The 7,151-nt window shown below is 47.5% G+C and overlaps 1 protein-coding gene across 2 annotated transcripts in view; it reads left to right on the top strand.

Annotated features, from left to right (window-relative positions):
* PC (pyruvate carboxylase) overlaps positions 1-7,151 on the top strand; it is a 108,757-nt gene that overhangs the window by 3,943 nt on the left and 97,663 nt on the right. Inside the window, exons 2-3 of one of the 2 annotated variants that reach the window (XM_011986964.1) lie at positions 413-600; positions 2,716-2,754. The gene's annotated coding sequence lies outside the window, so the exon portion shown is untranslated. The remainder of the gene's footprint in view (positions 1-412; positions 601-2,715; positions 2,755-7,151) is intronic. The other variant, XM_011986965.1, reaches the window with a different exon arrangement.

Here is a 7,151-nt window from a genome sequence, read left to right as displayed (position 1 = left end):
GGGTTCAAGCGATTCTCCTGCCTCAGCCTCCCGAGTAGCTGGAATTACAGGCTGGGCCACCCTTTCGCCTGGCTAATTTTTGTATCTTTAATAGAGATGGGGTTTCATCATGTTGACCAGACTGATCTCAAACTCCTGACCCTCCCAAAGTGCTGGGATTACAGACGTGAGCCACCGTGCCCGGCCTCTGGTCAACATTTTCATTGAGGATGAGCATGGCTTTGTCTTTGGCTGCCTCCCAATATTGTCCTGCCCCCATCTGAATGGGCACCGATTCTTGTTTCCTGAAAGTTCCCACTTTGGGGTAGGTTTCTCACCTGGAGGCGTCCTTCACGGCAGCGGGGCATTTTGCCTGCTCACTCTGAAACCTCACCTGGGCCTGACTGACCATGCCTTCCTCTCTTTCTCTTAGCTGCCTTCTAGTCTCACCTGCGGACACTTTGCCAAAGGAGTCGGGCCTGATGGTGGAAGATGGGAAATGGCCAAAAGAATAAACCATTTCCTCTTACTTACTGAATGAAAAGCTTGCCTCATCTTGGCGTTCAAGACTCTCTAATATGATTCCACCTGTTGGGCTCTTTCTTCCATTTGACCCCGCAGGTACCCTCTTCTGTGTCAGCCCCCATAGTGATATTCGTCACTGTTGCCCCAGACTCACTTCTCACGGTCCCCCCTCTGCTCTTGTTCTTGGTGACTTTGTTTTCTGCAGGGCCTTGCCTCTTATCTTGTCCTGTCAAAATTAAATTATTCTTCGAGACGTGGGACTTTATTAAGGCTTGACAACTCTATTCAGTTGGACTGGGCTCTCTTTTCATAACAATGATGGTGATAAGTAATGATTTATTGTTATTAATAATAAAAGCCAACTCCTGTGTGGTGGTGACAGCCTTGCTAAGCCCCTTACATACACATAGTGTGATTATCACAACAATGCTATTACAAAGGTACTGTTAGATCCATCTCTTACAAATGGTGGACTCGCATAGGTGAGACACAGAGAGGTAAAATAACTCGCCCAGAGTCACGCAGCCAGGCAGGCTAGGCAGGCTCACTGCTGGAGTGCGTCTCACGTGCCATCCCATTTTTGCTTCTTTTAACCAGCCCCCAACAACTTGCTTTTTGGCACTTTGTGGGCAGGGCCTGGGTGTACATACAGTTCCTTGTGCAAGGCGTGTGCTCAGTAAATATTGACTTGAGTGCCCCAGACATTGAATTTCAGTCTTGACATTATCTGCCAAGGCAGCTGGTTTTCTCTGAACAGGGATTTGAGCTTGCTGGCCTGTGTTTCCATTTTGCTCTTCATTGACTAGTGGCTAGAGCAGGTGTGGCTTTTTCAGAAATAAGCAGTCGATAAAACTCCGAAAAGTGAACACACAATACCAACTGTGGGCTCCTGTGGGCATAAACACGAGGTGTACTCTTAGTGTGGCAGGGAGGGGTCTCTGCAGGAAAGGATTTGAGGAAATAGCCAGGAAATAGGGAACACATTTCAGGTCACGTAAGACAGCTCCTTATTAGTGTCAAGTTGCGGAGTGAGAGAAGAACCAGAGTCGCAGTATTCAGAGGGAGCTCCTGAAGGATTAGAGACAGCTCTGTGGAGATGCAGAGAAAGCGGGCCTGAGGCTGGATGGAGTGGGCAGGAAGAGAAAGCACTTCAGATCAAACAAGAGCTGTTTCTAGAACTTCTTGTTCATGTATAGTGGGTGTCAGAAAAGAGTTTTACTTAAGTGCTTCCCACCAAGCCTGTAGGTTAACGTCCCAGTGTGTCCTCTGTGCCAGGCATGGTGCCAGTGCTGTGTGTGTGCTGCCTCATTGGGTATTCCTTGAACGCTGTGAGATGGGCGTTGTTATTATTCCCATTTTACAGATGAGGAAACAGACTTGGAGTGGTTACAGAGCTGCTGTCAGAGTAACAAGGGGTGCAGTCCAGGCAGCGGGACAGCAGAGCTGGTGCTTCCAGCCCTGTACCCTCCTGGTGCCCTCAGAGACTCCCCCAAGATGGAAGCAAAGAAATGGTTCTCGGCCGGGTGTGGTGGCTCACGCCTGTAATCCCAGCACTTTGGGAGGCCGAGGTGGGCGGATCACCTGAGGTCGGGGGTTCGAGACCAGCCTGACCAACATGGAGAAACCCTGTGTCTACTAAAAATACAAAATTAGCTGGGTGTGGTGGTACATGCCTGTAATCCCAACTACCTCAGGAAGCTGAGGCAGGAGAATTGCTTGAATCCAGGAGGCAGAGGTTGCGGTGAGCCGAGATCGTGCCATTGCGTTCCAGCCTGGGTAACGAGTGCAAAAGTTCTCTGGGTTCTAAAATCTGTGTTCTTGGCTGGGTGTGGTAACTCACACCTGTAATCCCAGCACTTCAGAAGGCTGAGCTGGGCAGATTGCCCGAGGTCAGGAATTCGAGAGCAGCCTAGCTAACATGGCAAAACCCCATTTCTACTAAAAATGAAAAAATTAGCTGGGCGTGGTGGCGTGGGCCTATAATCCCAGCTACTCAGGAGGCTGAGGCAGGAGAATCACTTGAACCCGGGAAACAGAGGTTACAGTGAGCCGAGATCATGCCACTGCACTCCAGCCAGGGCGACAGAGCCAGACTTTGTCTTAAAAAAACAAAACAACAACAACAAAAAAAACTATGTTCTTGCCACTCCTGTTTTCTCTGGGAAGTTCTTGGAGCAGTGAGGGTAATGCTGTTTTTTTCTTTTGCTTTAGATACTGTCTGCCTTCTGGAGAGCTGACCAAACACTAAAGGTAAGTCCTGTGCCTGAATCCAGGCTGGCGGGATGCGTGGGGGTCTTCACCAGGAGCAGCTGTGGATGCCGGCAGTTTGGCATGTCAGGTCTTAAGCTCAATGAATAAAAAAAGGCTGTGCTCTGATTTTTGGATAATACCCGTTTAAGCAGTCTTGTCTGTTTCCAGTTGCTCTTGATTTTTACAGGAAAGTGACATCTGGCTCCCTGCTGGCCCCATTTGGCATCTGGCCAGCCTAAGCAGAATGCCCTGCTTCTGGAAGGGTATGATCAGCTTGGGAAGCTGGGCAGGAAGAATCCCTGGGGCTGGGCCGCCTCTAAGAAGACCCCTTGAGTCAGCGTGGAGAGCAGGCAGCTGTGGTACGAGGTGGCTCTGCCAGCTGGTTGTAAAGTCACTTGACACGGGTTCCCAGAGGGTGACGCTCAGCCTTTGCCAGTCACGGTAACAACGGGGAAAAGGGAACCTGTCCCTTCTTCCCCTGCATATTTTACAGGCATGTGCCACCACACCTGGCTAATTTTTTTTTTTTTTTTTTTTTTTTTTTGAGATGAGTCTCACTCTGTTTCCAGGCTGGAGTGCAGTGGCGTGATCTCGGCTCACTGCAACCTCCGCCTCCTGGGTTCAAGTGATTCTCTTGCCTCAGCCTCCAGAGTAGCTGGGTGTACAGGTGCGTGCCACCACGCTCAGCTAATTTTTGTATTTAGTAGAGATGGGATGTCACCATGTTGGCCAGAATGATCTCACTCTCTTGACCTGGTGATCCACCCACCTTGGCCCCTCAGAGTGCTGGGATTACAGGCGTGAGCCACTGCGCCCAGCCTAATTTTTGTTATTTTTAGTAGAGACGGGATTTTACCATGTTGGTCAGGCTGGTCTTGAACTCCTGATCTCAGGTGATCCGCCCTCCTCGCCCTCCCCATGTGCTGGGATTACAGGTGTGAGCCGCCACGCCTGGCCTCTACTGCTTTTAAGGTTCCCCCAACATGGATTTCCCTGGTGGCAGGTGCCTGGGAGATTCAGTGGCCTCCCCTCAGCCTAAATTCCACAGCCCTCCAGCCGATCCCCTGCTAGTCCAGTCCCCTCTTCCCCTGCTGCTCTGCCGGAGCAGCCAAGCCAGGGAGCCAGGTGCTCTCCCAGCATTTGTGACAACAATAATGCTCTTCCCTTCAAGCCCGCTGTGGCCTTGGGGACTTTGTGGCTCAGGGACAACTTTCTCCAGAGCTCATGTCCAGTGCTGAGTGGTACAGGAGTTTTTTTCGGTTTTCCTCAGACACCCTTCATGATGCAGGAGCTAGTTTCCTGTGTGAGATCTCCCACAGTCCTCCCTTGGACCTAGGTCTTGGGCCAGCAGGTGCCGTCTGCAGGCTACTGTTGAGTAAGGGCAATGGGCTTGTGGTGGGAATGGTCGTAACGTGGAAAAACTCCACCCTCCACAAGTTTCACCTGCTTGTTCTCTCTCTGCTTGCTCTGTCCTCTTATTCTTGGCTGATAGAGATGGATGTTATTTCTCTTACTTGCGCCCCTACAATGAGAGGTGGGCGTGTTGGAGAATCCCCCCAAACCACTTGTCTTACGGAACTGAAGAAACTGAAGCCTAGAGAAGGCTGGTTAGCAGAATCCAAGATGCTGATCCCTTTTTTTTTCTTCTTCTTTTAAGATTGCCATCTTTTATTGATGTCTTCCCTTTGATCCATCAGTAGAGAGGGAAAATCAGTCACCAAGAAGGGACCTCTTCTTCCAGGTCATGTAATTTGTCAAAGCTTGTTTGGCTCCTCCGTTCCCAAGGCTCTGCTGAGTTGAGCTTTGCCTAGGGACTAAGGCTCTGTGGTCTGAGCTTGTCACCCTCCCCTCCTCTTCAGCTTTCTCCTGGGGGGACATGGATGTGGCCCTTTGTTGTGTTGTTAAGTGTTATGCCTGAAGGCATTACCCCAGGTACTCTCAGCACTATCTCGGGTTCCTTGCTCTTGTGTTACCTCTTTGTCCTGATTTGCTTGGAGACCAGAGAAAGGGGTGGGGCGGGGAGGTCACTGGATGGCTGGGAGTACATTTCCACTGCCTGTGTGTGGAAGGGCCTGACTGCTTCTGTGGCAGCTCCTCTCCTGACGACATCCACCATGACATCACGAAGAGGCTCTGGGAAAATTCCACGACCTGGTTGTGCTGAGTCATACTTAGTCTCTGGGGATATGTGTCACCTTTCCCATGTCTGTCACCAGGCGCTGCAATTACTATGAAGTGACACATGCTGGCCATTTCTTACATTTGCATATCACTTTATGCTTCTCTGAGAGCCTTTTCTCACGCACATGCTGTGTATCAATATGAAATGTATTAATATTAAATAATTAATAATAATTGTATTATTTATTCTGGAAAATATTTCTCTCTTGCAATGGGTGAGGAGCCAGAGGTTCAGAGAGACTAGAGACTAAGTGACTTGGTGAGTTTCAGGTGACTGGTGCGTGGCATGTCTGAGGGAGATTTGGATGCCACACCCACTCCTACCCCTGGATTTTATGTAATGCAAATGTTATACAGAAATTAATTTGCTCGAAAACAATTGATTTTCAATTTGCTAAAATTATGAATTCAGAACCTAGTTATCTTAAGGGCTAGTCTTTTAAGTTTAGCTTGTAAGTGTAGCCTATAAATCTTTCTGATCTGTTTACAATTCTAGGACATTTTAACAGTCACTTTCAGGGGGCCTTTTTTTTTTTTTTTTGAGATGGAGTCTCGCTCTGTCACTCAGGCTGGAGTGCAGTGGCGTGATCTTGGCTCACTGCAACCTCCGCCTCCTGGTTCAAGCGATTCTCCTCCTGCCTCAGCCTCCCGAGTAGCTGGAATTACAGGCATGTGCTACCATGCTGGCTAATTTTTTTGTATTTTTAGTAGAGATGGGGTTTCTTCATGTTGGTCAGGCTGGTCTCAAACTCCTGAGCTCGAGTGATCTGCCTGCCTCAGCCTCCCAAAGTTCTGGGATTCCAGGCGTGAGCCACTGCGCCTGGCCTTAGGGGGCTTTTTCATTAATGGTTGGTCCCATTTGCAAATGTAATGAAACTCTTCTGAAATTTTTCAATTGAACTTATAAATTATATTCAATTTTCATTAACTATTTTAATAATTCTGGCCGGGCACGGTGGGTGGCTCATGCCTGTAATCCCAGCACTTTGGGAGGCTGAGGCGGGCAGATCACGAGGTCAAGAAATCGAGACCATCCTGGCCAACATGGTGAAACCCGATCTCCACTAAAAATACAAAAATTAGCTGGGCGTGGTGGCGGGCATCTGTAATCCCAGCTATTGGGAGGCTGAGGCAGGAGAATCGCTTGAACCTGGGAGGTGAGCCGAGATTGTGCCACTGCATTCCAGCCTGGTGACAAAGCAAGACTCCATCTCAAAATAATAATAACAATAATAATAATACTTCCATTTGTCTGATTAAAATAAAACCTCTCATACCTAAATGACTCTTTTAAATCTAATAAATGAAACTGAATGTTACACTTTTCTTAAACTTTCCTATACTGTTTTATGTTTTATTTATTTATTTTTGTTTATTTTGAGACAGGGTCTCATTCTGTCACTCAGGCTGGAGTGCAGTGGCACAGTCTCAGCTCACTGCAACCTCTACCTCCCAGGCTCGGGTGATCTTCCCTTTTCAGACTCCTGAGTAGCTGGGATTACAGGTTCAAGCCACCACACCCAGCTAATTTTTGTACTTTTTGTAGAGACAGGGTTTCACCACATTGTCCAGGTTCATCTCGAACTCCTAAGCTCAAACAATCAGCCCGCCTTGGCCTCCCAAAGTGCTGGGATTACAGGTCTGATACATTTTAGTGTTTTCAACAGCTTTATTGGGGTATTATTGAGATAAGTTGCACATATTTAAAGTGTACAATTTGATAAGTTTTAACATATGTGTACACTTGTGAAACCATCACCGCAGTCCAGAGAGTGAACACATTCATCACCTTTGGAATTCCTCCCTCTGCCTCCGTACTCTTCAAGAAACCGTGGAACTGCTTTCTGTTACTATAGGTTAGTTTCCATTTTCTGGAATTCCACATAAATTGACTCATACAGTATACATTCTTTTTTCTCTGCACTCTTTTACTCAACATAATTATCTTGAGATACGTCCATATTGTTGCATGTATTGATCGTTCATTTCCTTCTTTTTTTTTTTTTTAGACAGATTCTTGCTCTGTCACCCAAGCTGGAATATAGTGGTGTGATCATAGCTCACTGCAGCCTTGATCTTCTGGGCTCAAGTGATCTCCCGTCTCACTGAGTAGCTGGAACTACAGGTGTGTGCCACTACGCCTGGCATATATATATTATATGTAAATATATATATATTGTATGTATTATATGTATATTAATCTTTTTTTTTTTTTT

This window comes from Mandrillus leucophaeus, unplaced genomic scaffold (genome assembly GCF_000951045.1).
Source record: "Mandrillus leucophaeus isolate KB7577 unplaced genomic scaffold, Mleu.le_1.0 Scaffold30, whole genome shotgun sequence".
Taxonomy (NCBI): domain Eukaryota; kingdom Metazoa; phylum Chordata; class Mammalia; order Primates; family Cercopithecidae; genus Mandrillus; species Mandrillus leucophaeus.
This window is presented reverse-complemented; position numbering and strand designations above follow the sequence as displayed.